Consider the following 25,437-nt stretch of genomic DNA (forward strand, 5'->3'; position numbering starts at 1 on the left):
AGAGTAAATGTTATATTAGCTGGAGATGAGGAGGAAAAGGGGGCAAGGAATTTATTTAAAAAATAATAGCTGAGGGAACTTTAAACCTGGGGAACAAATTGGACATACAAGTCCACCAAGCTTATAGAATTTCCTACTATCACAATGCAAAAATAAGATCATTTCCAAGACACATTGTAATGAACCGTCACAAATTTAATGGTAAAGAAAGAAAACTAAAATTGTCCAAGGAAAAAAAGAAAGTTATCTACAAAGAAACTCTACTAGGTTATCAGTAGATTTCTCATCAAAAGCTTTACAGAACAGGAGAGCATGAAATGACATATTCAAAGTGATAAAAGCTTAAAAATTGCCAGCTGAGAATGCTTTATCCAGCTAAGTTATCCTTCATATATATGGGAGAAATAAAGGCTTTCCCATACAAACAAAACCTGAAGCAGTTCACCACCGTTAGACATGACTTGCAAGGGTGCCAAAAAAGTTCCTCAAGTAGAAAAGCAAAGAAGCTAATTAACAACATAAAAACATGGGAAAGGACACAATACCCTGGTAAAGGTTAAAAATAGACAATCGCAAATAGAAAATTGTTACTCTATATTAGAGTGGTGTGTTAACCACTTAATGCTAGTATAAAGTTAAAGGAGGAACACATTAAACAAAATTTCAGCTATTACAATTTGGTGATGAATTCACAGCATAGCAATAGGAAAATTGTAACATCAAAAATATAAAAGGAATAAAAGAGTAAAACCATTATAGTTGCAAAAGAAAAGTCGTTATCATGAAAAAAAAGGACTATTTTATTCCTATGAGATGCTTTGTGTAGGCCTCATGGTAACCACAAGGCAAATATCTAGAACAGGATCAAAAACCATAAAAATGGGGTACTGAGACAATCGCTAGGGAAAAACCACTCATTTACAAAAATAGACAGAAAGAAACGGGGAAAAAATAAGATAAAAAATAAGAGGAAAGTAAATAATGAGAGTGATAAGTCCTTATACAGCAACAATCACTCTAAATGGAAAGAGATTGGATTCACCAATCAAGTGGCACAGAGTGAGTTTGGGGAAGGAAAAGAAAAAAAAAAAAAAAAAAACCCAAATATATGCTGCTGAGCAGAGACTTAGTTCAGGTCAAGAGGCATACGTATGCTCAAAGTGAAGGGACAGGAGATAGTCCAAGTGAGTGAAAACCAAAAAGAGCTGGGTTAGTCATACTTAGACAAAACAGACTTCGAGCCAAAAATGGCAGTAAGAGCCAAAGACGGTTAGTATATAATGGCCAAGGGGTTAATAGATCAAGAAGATATAAGCAATGGTAAATAGACAAATGCCCAAAAGCAGAGCTCTGAAATATAGTAAGCAAATACTAAAAGACCTGAAGCAAGAAATAGACCACAATACAATAGTACAGGATGTCAGTACACGACTGTCACCAATGGACAGTTCACACAGAAAACGCAACCAGAAAACACTGGATTGAACCACACTTTAGAACAAATGGATCTAAACAATAAAACATTCCCCATCCAAGGAGCAGATTGTACATTCTTCCCAAGTAAGTGTACATGGAACAGTTTCCAGCATATATGATGTGACAGGAAATTGTAGCAAATTTAAGAAGATTAACATCATACAACTATCGTTTTTGACCACAATGGTAAGGAACTAGAAATCAACAAGAGGAAAGCTGTAAACTCTATGACTACATGGAAACTAACTAATACAGTTCTGAACAACCAATGGGCTGAAGAAGAAATCAAAATGGAAATAAAAAATTAAATCAAAACAAATGAAAATGTATCCAAACTTATGCTATATGTCAAAAGTAGTTCTGGGAGGAAAGTCTTCAGTGATAAATACAGGAAGTAAGAAGCACAAAAAATTAAAACTAAAAAAATCAAAATTTACCTCTCAAGTAACTAGAAAAAAAGAACAAATTAAACCCAAAGTTAGCAGAAGAAAGGAAATACTAAATATCAGAGAGAAAATGAATGAAATAGAGACAAGAAAACTAAGAGCTGGTTCTTCCAAAAGATGCCTTCTTTCCTTCCTTCTTTCTTTTCTTTTTGTTCCCTTCCTTCCTTCCTTCCTTCCTTCCTTCCTTCTTTCTTTCTTTCTAAGGCTGCGTATGGGGCATATGGAAATTTCTGTGGCTGGAGGTCACATAGGAGCTGCAGCTGCTGGCCTACACCACAGCTTCACTGGATCTGACAGCAACACTGGATCTGAGCCGCATCTGAGACCTATACTGCAGCTTATGGCAATGCCACATCCTTGAGCCACTGAGGGAGGCCAGGTATCAAATCCGCATCCTCATGGACACGTATGTTGGGTTTTTAACCGGCTGAGCCACAACAAGAACTCCAAACCAATTTTTGAAGTGACACACCTTTAGTTAGACTAATAAGAAGGCTCAAATAAATAAACTTAGAACATAAAAGACATTAAAATTGCCACTGTAGAAACATATAAACTCATTAACAACGAATTGTGAACAATTACATGACAACAAATTAGACAGAAATACAAACATCTCTAGAAACACACAACCTATCAAGACGAATCAGGAAGAAATAGAAAATCAGAAAAGACCAATAACAATGTAAGAGATTGAATCAGAAATCAAAATCTCCCAACACAGAAAACCCCCGAACCAGACAGTGTCAGAGGTAAATTCAACCAAACATTTTCAGGAAAAATAATACCAATCCCTTCTTAAGCGCCTCCAGAAAACTGGAGAAGGGACTACTTCCAGACTCATTCCATGAGGCCTGCTTTACTCTGGTAACAAATCCAGATAAGGGCACCCGAAGAGAAGAAAACTACAGACCAATATCCCTGGTGAATGCAGATATAAAAATTCCCCAAACAATATTAGCCAACTGAATTCAAGAGCACATTAAAATATTTATACATCATGATCAGATGGGATTTATCCCTGGTATGCAAGAATGGTTCAACACACAAATCAATAAATACAATACAGCCCATTAGTAAAACGAAAGATAAATATCATAGAAACAGAAAACGCATTTGGCAAAAGACATCTTTTAGTAATAATAACAATAACAATAATAACAATAATAACAATAAAACCCTTCACAGACTGGGCATAAGGAACACACCTCAACATGAGAAAGGCCGTATTCGACAAACACAAAGCTAACATTATACTCAATGGAGAAAAATTGAACGCTTTTCCTCTGAGATCAGAAACAAGACAAAAATGTCCACTCTTATGCTCTTATTCGATACAGTTCTAGAAGTACTAGATAAGGCAATTAGGTAAGACAAAGAAATAAAAGGCATTCAACTCCAAGAAGCAAAATTGTAACTATCTGCACATGATGTGAGTGTGTATGATGAAAATCCCCACGACTCAACCAAACGTCCTGTGGGTACCAGCCAACAGTTTCACAGAAGTTGCAAAATACAAAATAAACATACAGAAATCAGTTGTATTTCTATACACCAATGGTGGACCATCTAAAAAAGAAAGAAACCTACCCTGCTAAAAATAACACTAAAAACAAAATATTTAGGGATAAATTTTAACCAAGAAAAGTACAGCTCTGTGCAAGAAAAACTATAAGACTGCAGAAAGAAATTGAAGACGACACAAACAAATGGAAAGACATTCTTCTAGGAGTTTTATGGTGATACCTGAGAGGTTCTACCTTTCAGTTATTAAATCCATCAAATAAATTGTTTGAGTGCTGTAAAACAGGGGTCCAATTGCATTCTTTTTCACGTGGGTATCCAGATTTCTCAGCACAATTTGTTGAAGAGACTACCCTTTCCCCATTGACTAGTATTGAACTCCTTATCAAAGATAACCATAAATATAAGGGTTTATTTCTAGGCTCTTTCTTCTGTTCCATTGGTCTATGCATATATTTTTATGCCAATACCATACTATTTTGATTACTGTAGTTTTAAGATTTAGTTTGAAATAAGGAATTCTGATGAAACCAACTTTGGCTTTCTCAAGATTGATTTTCATATTCAAGGTGTGTGTGTGAGTGTGATTCTACATGAATTTTAAGAATATTTTTTTACCTCTGTGAAAAATGTCACAAAATGGGAATTTGACAAGGATTGCATTAAATGTGTAGATGACTTTGGGTGGCATGGACATTTTACACTATTGACTCTTCTACTTCAAGAATATAGGATATTATACTGCTTCTTTGTGTCTTCTTCAACTTCTCCCATCAATGTCCTCAGCTCCTTGGTTAAATTTATTCCGAAATACTGTTTTATTTTGATGCTGTGCAAATGGAATTTCTTTCTTAGTGTCTCTGATAGTTTGTTGTTAGTGTATGGAAACAAATTTATTTTTTCAGGTTCGTCTTTTATCCTGTAACTTTACTGATTTTTATGCCTCCTCACCGATTTTTGGTGGCATCCTTAAGATCTTCCATATATAAGAGCATGTCATTTGCAAGCAGGGAAAAAAAATCCTTCATCTCTGACCTTGATTCCTTTTTATGTCTTTGTCTTGCTTAACTGTTATGGCTAGAGCCTCCAATATTATGCTGAATAGAAATGAGGAAAATGGACATTCCTGTGTTTTCCTGAGTTTAGAGGAAAAACTTCCAGCTTTTCATCTTTGAGTAGGATGTTATCTGTGGGCTTGACATACATGACTTCTATAATGTTGAGGTATATTCCTTCTACACTTCATTTCCTGAGAGTTTCTCCCAAGAAGAGATGTGGAACGTTGTCAAATATAGGCATACCTCACTCCTTGTTTTGTTGTGCTCTTTATAACCTGAAGGTCTGGGCAACTTTGAATTGAGCAAGTCTATAGGGCATCACCGTTCCAATGGTATGTGCTCACTTGGTCTCTCTGCTACATTTAGGCAATTCTTGCAATACTTCAAAAATTTCCCAAACTTTAGGGCAGTCTGTGATCACTGATCTTTGACGCCACTACTGGAAAAAGATTATGACTCACTGAGAGCTTCTTTTCCCAATAAGGTCTTTTTAGTAACATATGCACATTTGAAAGCTATAATGCCATTGGATGCTTAACAGACTACAGTGCATTGTAAATTTAACCTTTAGAGGCACTAGAACACTGAAAAAAAAAAAAACACACACACACAACATGTAACTTGCTTTATTGATGTCTACACATTTTTGCGGTGAACTGGAACTAAATCAGCAACATCTCTGAGATATGCTTGTACTTTTTATGCTTCAATAAGATTCCATTTATGACCTGAGATATCAGAGTAATCAGAAATTAATTAAACTGGGGAAGAATTGAAGAGAGAATGGGGAGGAAGGTCTCTATTGCTAGGCCTTCCTTTACAAATAAGTTTCCCCTCAAAAAAAAAATTATATATATACACACATATTTCCTTTTCTTCTCTTTCATTATCTCAATTTATTTTACAAAGAATTTTTGACTTCATAAATAATATGTGCCAGACCCTGCCTGAGACAAAGGATTCAAAAAAGAGCAATAGAGAGAGTCCAACTGTATCATGGTGAGCACTAAAGATGCAAGTATTGAAGGTCATGGCAATAACAGGGAGACTTGACCTAATCCTAAGTGTCCTTGTCATCGTGGCCTTTGAACTAAGATTGAATGATGAATAGGAGTTAATTAAGAAAAGAACCTTCAAAGTTAGAAGAAGCAGAATTTCCTAGAGTTGAACTTGAGGAGATAAAGGAAACTTGGGCAGCTTGAGTAAATAAAAGTTAGTATGTATAGGGAAAGAGAGAAAAAAAAAGTAAGAATGGAGTTAAAAAAAAGTAAGAAAATGATAGGTGATAGGACAAACAGATTGATGTATAGGCAGAAAAGTGGAGATTTTCTAAGTTTTGGTTTCTATTTTCTTAATCAAACATGAAAAACTAAACTGAGAGTGATAAGACCTAGACGAGCGTCTTCATAAATTCCACATTTTAAAGTCCAGGTGAAGGAGAATTAACAGTGAGAGTATCATGAGGAAAAAAAAAAAAAAGTGAAGTATACACACCGATATTACGGGGTTAAGAGGCGGAACAAAGAGCCATGCAATAGCATTAGGTTATAGCCATTAGAAAGGGAAAGTAAAGGAGAAAATAATGTAAAGTAGACGAGTCCTGTGAGCTCCATAAAATTAAGAATTACGGATTGCATTATTTTAGTGTCTTTTATTGTTTTACCTAATAAACCATGAAAGGGCCTATATATTGTGAAAAACACCCAGACCTTATACCTTTCTATGGGACTCATCATAAAAGCTGCTACCCCTACCCAAGGGTTAGAAACACCTTACGGAAGAAATACAGGCACACATGAGAGAGACACAGCTTGGCAGATTGTGTTCATGGCCAAAAAAATACTTGTCAGCATGCTTCTCTGAGTTCGTGGAAACTTTTTTGACAAAGAGGTCAATGTGAGTCTTCTGCCATCTGACAAACTGTTGTTTGCGATCATCTTATAATCATATATGTCATTTTCATGCTTTTCTGAGTTTTCCAAGTTTATTGCTGATGATAGCTTTTACCAAAAACTAATGAATTGTAGGAAGTTATATGTCGCATACATAAAGAAAGGAAACAAACACTTCTTATTGCTCTTGGAAGATGTATTTAATTCAAATTTTACAATTTGGATTCAGCATGAATTGCAATAAATGGATCTTCGGCAGAGTTACTAATAGAAAACTGAGCTGTGCCATCACTGGAAACATAGACTTTAATTCCTGTACAACTGTTACCAACTTTATCTCCAGAGATAACATCACAGTATGTGCCACCAGGAAGACCAGTTTGCAAAGTTGAAGATAATTGCCTGTAAAATAAAAGTTAAGATGTAACTTGAGTTCAACACAATTAAAAGCAGGAACACGGGCCATCTCTAAAACAAGCAGCTTAACTCTGAGCCGTAGAACTCTAAGAACTCTAAGAAGTCGGGGTCTCCGTGCAAAGAAAATATAACACAAGGACCTCTCCAGTGGGTGTAAATCGTTTTCTCAGGGCCAAAACTATTCTTAGAGAAAACACAGCAATTTCCCAGTCAGTAGGGAACATTATTTTTAAAAAATTTAAGGTCGAAGAGTATCATTGCAAATTGGACTGGATCGCCTCGCTTAGAGAAAAGTGCTTCTCGTGGTAAACGCAAGTATCTTAAATGTGTCCTCATCTGAGCACAAGAAAATACCGATTACTTCCAAGAATTTAAATTTGATTATTTCCTCAAAAATTTATTCTCTTCAAGAGGAGATAAAAAGTTGCTTGCATTTCTGTGAAGCAGTATATGGTTTTCAAAGGTAAAGCCTCTCATAAATCGATTTTGCTCTTCTCATCTACAAACGATAGAAATTAAAGAACCAGCCGTGGATTCTTTGATCAAGAAAGAGATGAATTTGATTTAGTTTTCATCAGTAAAATACAGTTTGGGCTAGAACGAGCTAAGCATGAGTGGCGGCAGACCCTGGACTGCTTGCAAAGAGGACTTCTGGGTATGTGAGGGAATCAACTGCTTGCAAAGAAGACTTCAGGTTATGTGAGGGAATCAATACACCTGAAGCAGAGAATGCAGGGAACACAAATGAAAAGTCACTAAGGAGAAGTCTCAGAACTAAAACTCAAAAGATCTCCTGAGGTCGATCTTTGAATATAACATACATATTCTTTTTACATGTACTTTAAAAAACATTATTTGTCACAGAGAGATACGACAGTGAAAACAGAACTAGACAAACTCAAAAGCACTAGAGACCAGAATAGGCAAAAAAGAGAGAGAGAAAAGTGTTTTGGTCCTGAGGCAGAATTTGTCTTGATTTCAACAAAGGCTGTAGTCATTCTTCCAGGGATTTCGCAACTTTTCTATTAACTACTTTGTGTATTTTGTGTGAAGTGTGTATATGTAAGCATATACACGGGCATCCTATCCATCTGCATATGATACACAAAAGTGCACGGAAAGTAATTGCTCAGAACAGAAAGCCCTTAGGAGAGGGCTTATGGGGAGCAGATCAAAAGAATAAAGCTATCTTTTTCTTTGGGCCCTTTTCTCATCACTATGTTTTCTTAATCCACTGACTAGAGGATGTTTCAGGTGAAAAATCTGAAAAAATCAGATTTTTTCACCTATGAAAAAATTAGGTGAGCAGAAAGAAAACAGCAATAAACCAAGAACATATAAAAGCATAAGCATTATTTCAAATGGGTATCAACTTACCAATCATCATTGTTAAAGACAATGAATCCTCTGTTTCCTCTTCCAAAAGCTACCTGGTTGCTTCCGTTATCCCACCAGTTTGCAAAAGGTTGGCCGTCCACCACGTTACGGAACCAAACCATGTTCCTAAGAGAAAATGGCATGGGAAACGTTGAGGAGTAATTCCATGGCTTCAGATAAAGTCTTCAGAAGGTTTATTATTAGAGGATACCTCTAAACAAGTAGTCTTACCTTATCTGACGCCATCGATGCTCACAGACCCAGTCATTGCCACAGGTAGTATCTGCATTAATAGTAACTTCCTTAATGACCCCGTTATTATTTGGTGGCCCAATCCAATCATTAACATCCTTGATTGGCAAAAAGAAATCATTTTAAAAGACGGCATGTTTAACACAGCCTGTTCCCCAAACTCAATCTGTTCTATTGGGGTCTTCATGGTGTCTTCATTTAGAATCCAACTCCTTCATTATTTTTACTTTTCTCCTTCCAAACTTCACCTTCTCTGGGCCCATATTTCAAACAAGGGTATGATTGGTTTTGGTTTTTTTTAACTCTCTCGTTTGCTTTCCAAGGAATTGCAATGATTTCTTAACATCATTTGTAGATAATGTAATTTCGTGGAAACGGCAAGGACTTTTGCGTCAGAAACAGCAGGTTCTATGACAACTGGCCAAGAAAACTTAGATAATATTCATCATTTCTCTGCCTGATTTTGCTCTTCTTAAAATGAAGCTTTTGCTTTGTTGCTATAACATTGAAATAATTTATGTAAAAATGCTTCAAAAAATCTGCTAAATAAATATTACTTTCTTTCATTCCTCCTTGTTGAGTAAGTGCACTAATCAAAACACCACAATAATCTTTACACACCTGACCAAACTTTTAATATTGTGCGTTTCTCTTTTAAATGTAGTTCTCTTTTTTCTTCAGTTTTTTGAAGCCCACACCCACTGCATGTGGAACTTCCTAGCCAGGGATCAAACCTGAGCCACCGCAGTGACAATGCTGGATCTTTAACTTCTCAGGCATAGGGAACTCCAATACTGTATTCTTCCGACTGGTACTTTTAATCATTAAATAAACAACAGACTATGCCTAGGAAGGTTATCAGAGTGTGTCTTAGAATCATGCCGTATCATAAACAGTGGACAAATCAAACGTTTCTAGCATGCAGAAGTCCTAAAAAGTCTTGGAAATGTTATGGGAAGAGGGAGAATGGACTTATGCCATGACTCCTGCCATCAGAAATAGGGCCAGTTACTGAAAATTATAGGAAATAGGCTCAGGAGAAGGGGACATCTTCCAAATAGTAAAGCTCGCTAAAAACAAAACGAGGTCCTCCACAAAGGAATGAGCTTCCTAACTTGAAAGGGATCTAGAAGAAAGTAGATAAATACCTATCTTGGGTGCAATGAAGACGATTTTCTAATTCAGGTGTGAAGTTGCTACTTGAGGCTGCATGTGAAATCTTCCGATTAAAGAGGAAGTTTACCTCTAACTTTCCAAATACTTCAACACTCTATGTCTCAGTTCCTTTTTAAAATTACTGCTCAGATTCATGTCTTTGCCACATTGTCAAAACTTCTCTGCTCTTTCTCCTTCCTAGAACAGACTGCAAACAGCTCTTCTTTTAAGACACGCACTTTCCGTCTTCTTCTGTTTTCCCTACTGAACCTCCATTCGGCTAGGCAAATTCTCTGCACGCCAGTACAAAACATTTTAGAAACGGATTTAACAAATATTTGTTATCCTCCCTGTGCTGTGGGCAGGTACTTTTTAAAGGGGTTGGCAAGTGTGGCTTTTTCATCCTCATATCAATGCTATGAAGTAGGTCTTTATGAGAAGCATACTTATCTTACTCGCTGTATCCTTATTTTCAAGTGGGTTATTTGGGGGCAGGAAGTAGGCTCACCATATCTGGAAATAGCTGGCCCACTCTGGGTCAATAGAGACCTGTCGTTTTTATTTTTTAATATCCACCGTATTGCTAAAAGAGCCCTGCAACAGGCTGGCCTTCCCTAAATATTTGACAAAATACGTAGTGTATGTCACGGCATCATGTGCAAGTAAAACCTTGAGAAAAAGATATTTTTTGGACAACACCAAAACTTACTTGTCCATTCACAAAATTTCTTGCCCAACGGTAGCTTGACATCACTCGTGTGAATCCGTAAGGGTGGGCGAGCATAAATCCAACTGCCACTTTGTACAGTCTAAAAGGCACAGAATACCATCATCACAGAAGAAAACAATATTTTAATGTCATTCAAAGGGAGCTTCAAAATCGGGGAACTGTGTTTCCTACCTAGCGTCCCAGAATGTAAGAATAGATGCTCCCCCTGCTCCATGCCCTCGCTGGTTGTCATGGTTATCAACAAAGACAAGGGCTCTATCAGAGGGCATGAAACCCCAGCCTTCTCCCCAGTTCCTACAAACCAAACAAAAGAACGTTAAATTCAAATAAATGCATTCGTTCATAACAGTTGTAGAGTAACCTAACATGTCGTTCCTTCAGTAGAGCACCCTCCAATGAAATTCTCTAATGAAATGATTATTCTGTAGGGCCTTTGAAACATAAATTACATAGATATGTAATCCTCAGACACATTCCAGGTGTGTTTATATGTAGGAATACTTCAAGTACATTCATGTTACAGGTAGAAGATGTGTGTGACAAAAATTAGTTTCCAATAGTTTGGGTATATGATGATGGAGGTGGATTTCCAAAGGGTGAACGAACATTGATATCACACTCTACAGAATGACAAGTGGGGATGAAAGAAGGCTTACATACTGTATTCGTAGAAGATAAAGAGTTTATATATGAAATTAATTTCTTAATATATCTAAATTCTACAGTACGACCACATTACAGCGACTTCATCCTTAATAGAATCTTCTGAATAAGAACCTAGCACTAACAGATTATATACCAATATTGGTCAAGGCTAGTAGAGTCCTCTAATACACAGATGCAAATCTCTACGTTTTGGCTTTCTAGACATACTTCCTTGTGACTGACATTCTAAATAAGAAATATAATCAATTGCAGTCTGGGGAATTATACCACAGTATTTGTCAATGAATCCGTGAAAGACATCTGCCTTGAGAAGGTAACCCGTGTTGGGGTATGGCACAAATATGTGTGAAGTAAATCAAAGTATAATTCACATTTCACTTACTTCAAGTAAGACATCTTCTCTCCACTCCACTTGCGCACAACGGTGCCCAGTTTTGCACCGTATTTAAATTCTGTCACGCGGCCATTTCCAAAGTACTCACTGCTTTTAATTGCCTCACCACCCAAATCAATCACCTAGTAGAAATGGAGACGAAACTTTCATGTTAAGGAAGAACTTTAACAAGGTAAACTAACACTACCCAGAGAATAGCTTTATACCGTCTGTGTTGCACCTAATGCCCCTAACGGTTTTCCTTATAGCAAGATTCCTGTTTCTTTGCTACACCTATGCTTCTATGGAGAACAGTTTGGAGATACCTTAGAAATCTATACATAGAACTTCCATATGACCCTGCAATCCCACTCTTGGGCATCTATCCGGACAAAGCTCTACTTAAAAGAGACACATGCACCCGCATGTTCATTGCAGCACTGTTCACAACAGCCAGGACATGGAAACAACCCAAATGTCAATCGACAGATGACTGGATTCGGAAGATGTGGTATATATACACAATGGAATACTACTCAGCCATAAAAAAGGATGACATCATGCCATTTGCAGCAACATGGATGGAACTAGAGAATCTCATACTGAGGTAAATGAGCCAGAAAGACAAAGACAAATACCATATGATATCACTTATAACTGGAATCTAATATCCAGCACAAATGAACATCTCCTCAGAAAAGAAAATTATGGACTTGGAGAAGAGACTTGTGGTTGCCTGATGGGAGGGGGAGGGAGTGGGAGGGATCGGGAGCTTGGGCTTATCAGACACAACCTAGAATAGATTTACAAGGAGATCCTGCTGAATAGCATTGAGAACTATGTCTAGATACTCATGTCTAGAACAGATTTACAAGGAGATCCCGCTGAATAGCATTGAGAACTATGTCTAGATACTGCAATGTATACATCTAAGGATAACCTGACGCCCTTGCTGTACAGTGGGAAAATAAAAAAAAATAAAAAAAAAAGAAAGTACAAGTGATGGGACAAAATGACCTGTACTCCTGTGAAATACTGGCCTCATGTAGTCTCACATGTCAATGATAAGAGTAGCTCACACGTATAGCAGCACTTCATATCTGCATGACGATATTTCTACGTGGTTGATAAATAACTCTTTAATCCTTCAAAGACATTACCATGACCCCTTTCGATTAATTTTGGAAAAAAAAAAATTGCTACCCAGAGAAGTTAGTTAGCCTAAACCAACACAGCTGAGAGTGCTAGAGCCAAGAGTGAGTCACACAGACTAGCTCAGGACAACAACTGCATTACCACCCGTCATCTCGAATGCTCTCTGGGCAGCTGATAAATGCCACAAGCTGTCTGCAGGCTAAGGAGATTCTCCGCGTTTGTATCAAACACCCTTGTATACAGCTAGATGTGCTACCTCTGACTCGAAGGGGGTTAAAGAACACCCTGCTGTGTAAATGCTGTAGCCACTAATCTACACAGAAATGGTACTTTCAATGAAACCCGCTACTGCTTTTCTAACGAATTACATTACAGGGTTTCCCATGCACGTATACACATTGAGGTACCTCCTGGAATATGAAAGGTCGACTTCCGGCAGGGAACCAGTTGGTGTTTAGGTTGTGAAGTTTATCCAAAACTGCTTTTATGTCTCCAGGCCACATGTGCTTAGAAGCATCAATTCGGAACCCTGCTACACCAATGTCAATGAGTTTGTTTAGATAATCAGCAATCATGGAGCGCACATAATCTTTTTCCAGTGCAAGATCAAGAAGACCAACCAGTTGACAATCTCTGACCTATTGAGGCAAAAATGGAGTGACTCATACAGAAAACATCATCTTTCCCTGAGCATTCACCTGACTATGCATTCATTTACTCATTAACAGACATTCCTTTACTGCATTCTAGGCCTTGGTCTCTGAGGAGACTGCCATCCTCATATGCGCATGCCTGGAACATATTTTCTAGCATGAAAATGGAGAAGGTAGGAAGTAAAGAGGATGAGCTTTTTCACTGGGAGAAATTCAATTTGGAAAACACTATTTTAAGCATTGCCCTGAAATTCCTTTTATTTTACTGTGTTTCTTTCCATGGCCCCATCTCTAGCCTTTGGAAGTGCCCAGCCCAGGAGTCCAATCAGAGCTGCAGCTGTGACTGATACCACAGCCTGGGGCGATGCCAGACCCTTACCCCACGAAGCAAGGCCAGGGATCATACCCACATCCTCATGGACACTCTGTCTGGTTACTAACATGCTAAGCCACAGAGGAACTCCAGGTTCTCATTTTAACAGTCAGACTTGGAACCCTGTTTTCCTAAGGAATCTGGACTAATAGCTTTTAAATGGAGAGCAATAACCTACTTGCTGAGAAGCACAGATAGTTCTTGCTTTTTTAATTTTTTTACTTACTTGATAAGGATCATTATAGCTCTCGATTCCTCCACTTGCAGTTTTACATTTACCATCGTTAAAATCCCAAGCAGAGTATGGGACTGCTGGAAACTCCCTGTTCCAGGGTTGCAATAACTTCCACAAGTGGTGCCCGTTCCTGCAGCTGCACCACTTCCACACATATGATTAATGACAGCATCCACATAAATACGCACCTGAAAGTCAAAGGTTCCATTTCAGTTTACCTTAAAAGAGGCAGAAATTAGAAGACTCCTGATCAAGGTGTACCGCGTGTTAGCAACACTCTAAGATACCTCTTCCTTATCTTATACCTTAGCTTCCCAGAAGAGCAAAGGTCAAGTGTGAGAGGAAATCACTGGGAAGGCCCACAGGCGTTCTAGCCATTTGGCCAACTACCTGCGTGTGGGATACACTGAGAGAACCCCAAACTACCATAACCACGAAAAAAAGCACAGCCTTTTTATGGTGGTCAGTAAGAATCAGTTGAGGCCGGAGTGATTATTGACTTTTGACATGTCCATAGGTCGTCCTTAGAAATAAGCAGCCAGTCTCTACCACCTGTGTAGGGTCAGAAGAAGGAAAAGTAGATATTCTCGCTCATTACGCTCCTCCTCTAAGAGAAAATAATTATGGAATTATTTACCATCAAAGGACCTACAGGAAGGAAGACCCCAAAATTATGGGTGGGGACACAAGCCACATTAAGGCAACAGCAAAACCTGAAACCAGAATTCCAATTTCTCACTCCAAAACAATGTCCCCCAGAAAAAGTCATACGGGGTCAAAGTTGATATTCTGCTTCATCAGTAAGTTCATGGCCTTAAACTCTTACTTATATCTCCTGTAGTAGACAGAGGGCACATACACAAATGTTTACCAATGTCGAACATGAGACAACAATCACATTTGAGTTTAGAGCTAAAGCATGCAGTGGACCTCGAAAATATAGGAAAACTGTTCTTCTCAAGAGGAAATTGAGACAGGAGAGAGAAATGAGTTCTCTACACAAGATTTTTAAAGGAAGCTTTAATTCACTTACACCAACGTTGTTACATCTAGTCACCATATCTCTGAATTCATTTTCATTTCCTGATCTGGTACATAACTTGTAACTCACTGGTTGGTATCTCTCCCACCAAGGTCTTGAAGGGTTAGTGACTACTAAATTTTCATTGGGGGGGGAGACCTGCAAATAAAACAACCTTAATAAGTATCAATTATGGCTCACTCTGTATCGCTGACCATCCTGGAAACTATTCAGTAACACACTATTTTTTTCTTTTCTGAATCTTTGTATATGCTGCCACCGTTCTTTACAACCAGGTAAGAATATCAATATCACAGTGGAAATGTCCTGCTTAAAAAATATGGTATTAGAAATAAAACAGTGAGTTGCCAACAATTTCACGTGTGTTTCTTCTTCAGAAAACTGTTTTACTTCGCCTACTTAACCTGTGAACTAACGTCCCAGCTTCACAGACACAGATCGCAATGCCTTTTACTCTAAGCACGGCAAAATCTCCAATTTATACTGCGAACCATACCCACCTGTACCCCTCCAAATCCTTTGGGGCCCAAATACCGCTCACATTCAAGAGCAATGTCAACCCAGCGCCATTCAAACAGATGGACAATAGACGTTCGTCCAGACTGGGTTTGTGGGGCATACTGGGCCCAGCAGAACCCAATGGCTGAAAGCAGCAGAAACAACTTCATTTTGCTCTGAGGTTGTCAACGGTCTTCCCGGCAAGTATTTATAATCCTGCAAGAAGCATATTTTACAAAGCAAATATTGACATGAATAAATACTTAGAGCACAAACCGTGAATGCATACTCCAAAAATAACTATTGATAATTACACTAAACAGGTGAGGAACATCCCGAAAATCTCCCAGGAATACTATCTAAATGACCTTTTCAGACAATGTTTTCCTTACTGAGGGAACAGCAAGTTTTGAAACATCTGGCATGTTATCTACAGAAAGGTCTTAATCATGTATTGTTTAGGTAGGATTAGATCTTATTTCTGAAGTCCTTCACTGACAGAGGCGGAATTAGAGCCAACTGAATTCACAGTCACAATGGTGCCCTGTCTGTAAACACGTGCAATGTTTCCATTGTAAAAAGACACATGTTATTCAACTCAGTTCAGTTGGTACCTCCTACCCCAGTTGTTAGATACTTGAGATTCTCCACTAAGATTTAGGAAGTTATCTGGAAGTGAAATGACCACGACTTTAGGAGTCAGATTTTTTTTTCCCCACGCTTACATTAACGCATGTGAAAATGCACTGGCTGTAGCAGGAAAGAATGGACTTTTTTTTTTTTCTCCTTCTAGCAAAAAGTCCCTTATATGTGCTAAAACACTAAGTTAATGAATCCACATCTATTTTCCTTCGTAAGGTACAAGAAATCCTAGTAAAGACATAACCGTACAGGTGGGAAAAACCTAATCCATTCATCCAACAGGTAGTGGCCGAGTGCTTTTGCTAAATGCCGGCATGATACTCAGGATACAAGGATGAACAAGACAGACAAGACTCTTGTTCTCAGCCTACATTCTAGGGGAAGGTAAGGAAAATATAGCAAGATGGAATGATAACAACAACGATACTAAGTTAAAGAGAGCAGTGAGAACTAGCATGAACCCACGGTGCAGTTAAAGGGAAAAGGACTGAATTTTTCAGGATATTTTAGACTGGAAATAGTCAGGAAAGCTGTTTCAGAGGGAGTGATTGTCAGCCAGAACTGGAAGGAGTAGAAGGACCCACTTATTTGAAGATCAGAGGAAAAGCAGTCTCCATAGAGGAAAGTGCAATAGCAAAAGCCCAAGGTAGGAACAACCATGGGATACTCAAGTGACACTGAACAAACTTTAAACATCAGTGCAGCTAAACATGTGTGAGTGACAAAGGGAAGAGTAAAATGAGATGAAATCAGAGAGGTAGGCCAGATCATGTAGAACCTTGTAGAACATAAGGAAAGAGAGGGCTTTTGAGGCTGAAAGAAGATGAGTGAAGAGATTCTGATTTCCTTTCCAAGAAAACCATTCTTGCTCTGCTGTGAAAAACCGGATTATAGGAGGACACGACTGGGGGCCAAGAGATCAGGTAGGCTTTTGTAGTGGTCCACGAAAGAGGAAAGTGGCTGCTCTAGGGCCCTGATAGAATATATCTCAGAGGTGGAGAAGCAATCGGTTTATCGATAGATTAGCACCGAAGACTGGGGGAAAGAGAAAAATTGAAGAAACAGGTATCTGATGACACCATTTACTAAGATGAGGAAAAGTGAGGAAGTACTAGCTTTGTGGAGGGGGTTCCGAGAGCACTCTGTGAATCCCAACACTCTCCTTCGGTCCCTCCTCCAGCCCACATCGTGAACATACTCCGTGTCCTATTTTTCTCATTCAGTTCCAGCTGCTGTAACAAGAATGCCATATAGGCTGGATGGCTTAGCACAAATATTTCTTTCTCACATTTCTAGAGGCTGGGAAACCCAAGACTACACTATCAGCAGCTCCAGTGTCTTGCGAAAGCCCCATTCCATGTTCACAGACAGCAAGCTTCTTGTATCCTCACGGAGTGTGGAGCTCAGAGATCTTGATTCTCTTTCTCTTCGTACAAGGACACTAACCCATCATGGGGCCTCCACTCTCATGATGTCACTTTGACCTAAGTTGTTCCCAAAGACCCCACAGCCTAATCGCATACCATTGGGAGTTAGGAGTTCAATATTTCAAATTGTTAGAGGGGCGGAACACAAGTGCAGAGTCCCCAATATCCATCTCCCGCAAAAAATAAACATTTTGCGTATTTGACAAGCAATTTTATTCTTTCATGACTTTCCAGGGCTTTTCTTCTTTCTTGTATCACCCTTCAATAGCTAGTAACTACTCCTACTTTCATATGCAGTTGGAAAAATACCTTTATGAAACTTATATTGATATTCCCAGCCATAGTTATGTACTCCTCTGTATGGCAGGTTTTAACCTCCGGGTTGTTATTAAGTGATATTGGATTAATGTTATAAAAAATAAGGATTTACATGACTGTCATTCTGGATAAACCTTATTAAGAGCAGATTTCATAGTTAATATTCCTAGCAAAAAAACAGCACGATGGCTCATGTGATCAATAAGTGGTTTTTACTTATAGACTCTAAATTGCAGGTATTATGCAAGGCATTGGTTCAGCTTATGTCAGGCCTGCATTGATTTTTTTTTTAAATAAATGAGCACTATGTCAGAAACTATATAATATGTTCAATTCTAATCCTTGTAATATCTTCGTATAACTAACAGAACTCAGGCTAAGAGAGGTTGAATAAATTTCCTAAGCTCATCTAAGTAACAAAGCCAGAATTTGACAATCAACCTACCTAACCATGTCTAATTACAATTTTAAAATAATCTGAAAGGACATTTCCCCCCTAAAGACTGTTACATATAATCCCTTCTCTAGATTCACTGATATTTTAACTCTGAAAATTAAAGTGTGTTTTTCCCTTAGGCTTGATTAAGTGGAAATGAGAGAGATTAAAGAGGAAATGTCTCCTTACATAAGTTGTTAGAAAATAGAAAAAAATTTTCCCCTGGAAATTTGTGCATTGATGAACCACTTCCCCTCTTGACAATAAAAGACATTTATGAGCTGGAATTAGAAAAAAAAATATATATATATATATAAACTGGAAAGACAGAATGAATGTTCAGAGTCAGGAATTAGGGCTGTCCATAATCATTTCGGTTTGGATTACCCTGGAATTTATTTGTCTGTTTTTAAATTGGTTTTCACTTATATCAGAAAGTATATTTATTTAATATCTATCTCTATTTTTGTCAATATAAAAATTAAAATGCAAAAGGACAATGTGTTAAATTTAAAAAAATTAAGGCTAGGATAATACTACAACTTATTCTTAATGTGTTTTAGGAAAGAAATTGGAGAAATACTTATTTTGCAGTTAAAAATTAACAAAGATTTTAGATTTCTATTTCAAAATTTAGCAAGGAGCAATTAGATGTGTCACATATAATCCTTACACATTTTTTCATGGTGAAAATTATAAGAAATGTAGCAACAGTAAGTAAGAGAAAAAATTGGACAAAAACAATATAACAATGTTCTTTTAGTCTTGAATATTCGTTGTGTGACCATTGTAAACATAAAAGAATGTCATGTAATATATATTACCTATCATTGGGTTATATAAATATATCCAATGTAAAGTTAAAGTAAATGAAATTAAAATGAATAATTCTGGGCATACTTGTAATACTAAATAACACTGGTATATAAAACAGTATGTAATCATAATTATAACATAAATAAAACCTTAATTATTAAATAATTATTTTTTTATGAAAAATGTTATTAATAAACATGGAATGGGATCAGTTGAAACTGGCAGAGTTAAATGATGAAACTGAGTCTCAAATGTATCTGAATTATACCCATGCTGGAATCTATCTGGTAAAATCAGTGCTCTGTTTACACATTGCTGATCATCTGCCAGGTCACCTAATGTGGTCCTATTATGAAACAGAATCCAAAGATATCTTATCTTCTACTCCTTGTCATTTCTGCATGTCAACATAACTTTAACCAGCTGAAAAAGGTGGATACTCACTACCAGCTTATCCTCTAGGATATGTCAATGAAATTATATTTTACATTCATGGCGGTATAGTAAACATCTTTTATAATTAAAAGCAGTTATTAACTTCCTATATTCTATCAGAAAAGGAAAGTCACTTTCTAAGTAACATAGTAAAGATGTTAAATAGTGATTAATAAGTTCACTTTAAAAGGCGAGAATTTGGTGGTAAAGTGTGTGAATGTGTGTATACACTTATATAAATATATGTATATTGACTATATATATTTATAAATTACAGGGAGAGATGGTGAGGGTAAACTATTCAGAGAAAATACTTTTTTGGGAAGGTAGTAATGACCTGTGGAGGAAGGCATGACAAACCAAAAGAAGAAAGTAAACCAACACTCTATGCAAGAATCAGTATTTTTCCATATGGGCAAAAAGTCTGCACATTTTCACCAGATTTGTCAATTTTAGGAATTAACACATTTTAACTAAAAATATTAGAAGTTAAGCAATAATTCTAATGTTAATTTTGACCACTGTTGTTAGTGCAAGTTTGGAGGCCCAACACAGAGTGAGGCCAAACAAACTAAAACATTGGAGTTCGGAGCAAAGAAAGGTTTGTTGCAGGCCATGAAATGAGATGGGCGGATTATACCTCCAAAAACCCCTGCACTCCCTGAACAAAATTGTAAACCACTTTTGAAAACCAGGTGAGGGAGTGGGGCGGCAGGACTCCATTTAGACCTACTTTCCCAGGCTCTTTGTTTCCCTTTTTCAAGCTTAAAACAGGCATTTGGAACTAAGATGTTAGACCACATATCTTCCTGCTCTAATCTCCTATGATTCTAGATTCTGCCCTCCCACTCTAGTCAATTTCTTACCAAAATTAAACAGGAAATCACCTAAAATTCGGTAGATAATTTGAGAGCTCTAATTGACCTCTCCGCTACTTAATAAAAATATCTGGCCCTGAAATAAAAAGTTCAACCCTGAAAACCCAGCTCTTTCCTTTTAAGTTTTATCTATAACAAACAGTTGCTAAAATTTTTCCTTTGTGATTTATGCAGAGAGTTTATTTGAATATATCAAATATTCTATTTATATTAGCACCCTATATCTAGCATTCCGTATCTAGGCTGCTAAGCATCCACTCCCTTCTCCACTAACCACTAACTTGTCCAGGTAATAACAGCAAAAAGTAATTTTGAAAGTCATATTTTGTATAATTGAATGTATTCATAGCACTGCTGCAAATCTCTTAAAGTTGTCATAAACCATTCAATTCTAATTCCTTGTGACACTTTATTGAGCATTTAAATGGAAATCAGAGACCCTAAGCTATCTATTTCCATTGAGATGGCTATTCTGCAAAGCCTAAAAATCTAAATGCCACAATACTGTGATAACACAAACTATCAACCATTAATTCAATTAAAATCTATAAAACCTACTTTGTTTTCAAACATTTGCTAATCTCCATGTAAACATACATTTCTTCTACAAAATCATGTACAGTCTACAATGCCCATATTACTCATATTGTCTTCAAATAACATTTATGTCCTGATTCAATTTAAACTTTAGATTTCCAAGCATGGTCATTTGAAATTTTTTTATCTTTCCAGTATGATTCTCAGAGAGGAGGCTTCCATTTGTACCACTCTATTGATATTACCAAGGTAACCAGTGGCAAGGTAATTAGTTGTCTAACATTTCTATCCCTATGTGCTTGCTATGACTCTTTTCCTTTAATTCTTTGGTTTTTGTTACACCAAGTCCTAGTTCTGAACTCTATAGCTATTTCTTATCCCCTTTAAAAGTCATTTTACAACCTTTCACTGTTTCCATCCCCATTTCTTTCTTCCCTTCCTTTCGTTTTTTCACTCTGTAAATATAAATAAAACTCCACATAAAGTGTCAACTACCACTTGTATAGTGAAAACTCCAAAATACATATATACAGCAAAGATTTGTCTTATAAAGCCTGAAGTTATATGTTCAGCTCCCCACTGAACATCACTGCCTGGCAACTGATGTGTTTAATCTGAATTAATTGTTATCTTTATCCCATCTCATTCACATCCAATTATTTATTCTTTTTCAGTTCTTTATTCAACTATTCTAGAGAATAGTTCTATTCTATTCTACTCCAATTCTTCTCCACTTATACTTCACCATGTTCTTTTAGTGATGGCACCACCTATCTACTAAACTAAATCAGAAATTTTAGAGAATATTCTTAAATCATTCTTCTTCACCGTCTATATTCCTTTAATCAGAAAACACTTTGAAAGAGTATCAGAAGAATAGGTATTCATTTTTCTTTTGCTGTATAACAGAATGAGTCAGTGAAGTCATCTGGTCCTGAGCTTATCTGTTTTGAGAGATTTTTGATTACTGATTCAATCTCCTTAACCTGTTATTTTTGGTCTGTTCAGATTTTCTATCTATCTATTTATTTATTTAGGGCTGCACTTGCAGCATAGGGAAGTTCCCAGGCCAGGAGCTGAATCAGAACTGCAGATGCAGCTACTTGCCTACGCCACAGCCACAGCGACACCCGATCCAAGCTGTGTCTGCGACCTACACCACAGCTCACATCAATGCCAGATCAAGCCAATAAGTAGGGCCAGGGATTGAACCCACATCCTCATGGATACTAATCTGATTCATTACCACTGAGCCACAATGGAAACTATGAGATTTTCTATTTTTGAGCCAGTCTTGGTAGGTTGTATGTTTCAAGAAATTTATTGCTTTCCTCTAAGTTATCTAATTTGTTGGCATATAATTGTTCATAGTTATCTCTATGATCCTTTGTATTTTGTGGTGTCAGTTGTAAAGTCCCCTCTTTCATTTTTGCTTTTATTTGGGTCTTAGTTATTCTAGCTAAAACTGTGTCAATTTTGTTTATATTTTCAAAAAAAAAAGTAGCTTAGTTCCATTGATCTTTCTATTGTTTTTCTAGTCTCTATGTCATTTATTTTGTTCTAAATTTTATTGTTTTCTTTCTTCTTTACTTTGGTTTAGTTCATTCCTCCTTTTCTAGTCTCTTGAGGTATGAAGTTAGATTGCTTATTTGAGGTCTTTTTTTTTTAAATAATTTTTTTTATTTTCCCACTGTACAGCAAGGGGGTCAGGTTATTCTTACATGCATACATTACAATCATTACTATACTTCTCCCTGAGGATTGCTTTTGCAGCGTCCTATAAGTTTTGGAATGTTGTCTATCCATTCTCATTTTTACAATTTGTTATTGAGGTAACATTGACTTATAACTTTATATCAGTTTCACATATACAACATTATATTTCTACTTCTCTATACCCTATAATGTGCTCACCATCAAAAATTTATTTTCCATACATCACCATGTATTTGATTCCATCTACCCACTCCACCCTCCATTTTGACTCCCCATATCTACATGTTTGGTTTGGTTTGTTCATATATTTTGTTTTTGTGTTTTCATTTATTTTTTTATATTCCACATATGAATAAAATCCTACGGTATTCATCTTTCTATGTATGACTTATTTTACTTAGCATAATGCCTTAAAGGTGCATCCATATTTTTGCAAATAGCAAAATATCATTTTTTCCTATTTCTGGAAAAAAATTGTCCTTGGGATTTTTATTGGAATTGCATTGAATTTGTAGATTGTTTTAGATAGTAGGGATATTTTGACAATGTTAATTCTTTCAATCCATGAACATATAATATCTTTCCACTTATTTGTGTCTTTAATTTCTTCCAACCATATCTTATAGTTTTCAGTGTACAAATCTATCATTTTCTTGGTTAAATTGATTCCTGGGTATCTTTATTGTAATTATAAACTGGATCATTTCTAACTTTCTCTTTGTGATATATCATTGTTATTGTATAGAAATGAAACAGATTTTGTATATTGATTTTTTATCCTATTACTTTACCATATTTGTTTATTGTTTATAGTATTTTTTTGTGGAGTCTTCAGGGATTTCTATATCTTAAATCATTTCATCTGCAAATAGTGAGTTTTACTTCTTCTTTTCCAATCTGGATGTCTTTTATTTCTTCTTCTTGCCTAATTGCTCTGGCTGGGATTTTCAATTCTGTACTGAATAGGAGTGATGAGAGTGGCATCCTTGTTTTGTTCCTGATCTTAGAGGGATAGCTTTCCATTTTTCAACATTGTGTATGATGTTGGCTATGGGTTTCTTATATATGACTTTTATTATGTTGAAGTACATCCCTCTACGCCCACATTATTAAGCAGATTTATCCTAAATGGGTGTTGCATCTTGTCAAATGCTTTTTCTTCATCTATTGAGATTATCATATTATTTTCAATCTTCATTTTGTTAACATGGTGCATCACATTGATTAATTTATGAATGTCATACTATACTTGCATACCTGGAATGAATACCACTTTATCATGGAGTTTAATCCTTTTAATGCATTCTTGAATTAATTTTGCTGATATTTCATTGAGGAGTTTTGCATTCCTTTTCATCAGAGATCATGGCCTATAACTTTCTTTTTGTGTGTTGTTTTTGTCTGGTTTTGTTATTAAGGTGATGTTGGCCTCATAAAATGAGTTAGGAATAGCAGGGGACTTTAACACTCCACTTACATCAATGGATAGATCATCTAGACTGAAACTCAACAAAGAAAGAGCAGGCTTAAATGAAACATTAGACTAGATGGATTTGATAGAATTGTACATTTTTTTTGGATTGAAGTCTATCTTGTCTGATATGAGTATGGATACATCTCTCTTTTTTTTCTGGCTGATATATGCTTGGAATATTATCTTCCATCCCTTTATTTTTAGCCAATGTTTGTATTTAAAGTTAAGTTGTGCATCCTGGAGGCATCGTATAGTTAAGATAGTTAGGTCTTCCTTCCTTCCTTCCTTCCTTTTCCCCCTTCTCTCTCTCTCTCTCTCTCTCTCTCTCTCTCTCTCTCTCTCTCCTTCTCTCTTTTTACAGCCACACCTGTTATGGTATATGGAAGTTACTGGGCTAGGGGTTGAATTGGAGGCACAGCTGCCAGCCTACCCCACAGCCACAGCAACACCAGATCTGAGTTGCATCTGCAACCTATGCCGCAGCTGGCAATGCCAGATACTCAGCCCGATGAGCGAGGCCAGGGATTGAACACACATCCTTAGGGACACTGTTTTGGGTTCTTAACATGCTGAGCTACAGTGGGAACTCTGGGTCATGTTTTTTTTAATCCACCAAGGCACTGTATATCTTTTGGTTGGTGAATTCAATCCATTTCCATTTAGGGCGATTATTGCTAGGCGAGGACTTTGTACTGACACTTTATCTTTTGTCTTCTGGTTGCTCTACATCGCCATTATTTCTTTTTCCTTATGTTTCTGTCTGCCATTGTGGCTTGGTGTTTTTCTATAATATTTTTCTCAGTTTCCTCTTTTTTGCCTTGTGTCTCTGTTCTATGTTTACTTTGTAGTTACCCTGAGGTTTTCTTAAAATTTCTCATAGATAAAATAGTCCCCTTTCTCCTGATAGCATCTTACCTTCATTTATATATAAAGTTCTATCCTTTTCCTCTTCCCATTTTACGTTTTTTGCCTCAAATTATCCTTTTTTTTTTTTTTTCTTTTTGCCTTTTTGCCTTTTCTAGGGCCACTCCCACAGCATATGGAGGTTCCCAGGCTAGGGGTCTCATCGGAGCTGTAGCCGCCGGCCTACGCCAGAGCCACAGAAACGCAGGATCCAAACCACATCTGTGACCTACACCGCAGCTCACTGCAAGGCCAGGTCCTTAACCCACTGAGCAAGGGCAGAGATCAAACCCGCAACCTCATGGTTCCTATTCGGATTCGTTAACCACTGCGCCAAGACGGGAACTCCAAAATTTCTGGGTTTTTTTTTTTTTTTTTTTTTTTTTTGTCTTTCTGCCATTGCTTGGGCTGCTCCCACAGCATATGGAGGTTCCCAGGTTAGGGACTGAAGTGAGCTGTAACCACAGGCCGGCCTATGCCAGAACCACAGCAATGCTCATGGCAACACCAGATTTTTTAACCCACTGAGCAAA

The 25,437-nt window shown here is 37.0% G+C and overlaps 1 pseudogene across 1 annotated transcript in view; it reads right to left on the reverse strand.

Annotated features, from left to right (window-relative positions):
* Nucleotides 1–6,574: 6,574 nt before the first annotated feature.
* LOC100153446 overlaps nt 6,575–25,437 on the reverse strand; it is a 38,368-nt pseudogene continuing 19,505 nt past the window's right edge. Inside the window, exons 2-11 of the transcript XR_130570.4 lie at nt 15,325–15,538; nt 14,816–14,962; nt 13,774–13,970; nt 12,929–13,159; nt 11,376–11,509; nt 10,499–10,621; nt 10,307–10,406; nt 8,422–8,540; nt 8,191–8,316; nt 6,575–6,798 (exon numbers count right to left, since the gene is read on the reverse strand). The product of XR_130570.4 is annotated as a pancreatic alpha-amylase-like (transcript). The remainder of the gene's footprint in view (nt 6,799–8,190; nt 8,317–8,421; nt 8,541–10,306; nt 10,407–10,498; nt 10,622–11,375; nt 11,510–12,928; nt 13,160–13,773; nt 13,971–14,815; nt 14,963–15,324; nt 15,539–25,437) is intronic.

Source organism: Sus scrofa, unplaced genomic scaffold, assembly GCF_000003025.6.
Source record: "Sus scrofa isolate TJ Tabasco breed Duroc unplaced genomic scaffold, Sscrofa11.1 Contig2403, whole genome shotgun sequence".
Classification (NCBI taxonomy): Eukaryota; Metazoa; Chordata; class Mammalia; order Artiodactyla; family Suidae; genus Sus; species Sus scrofa.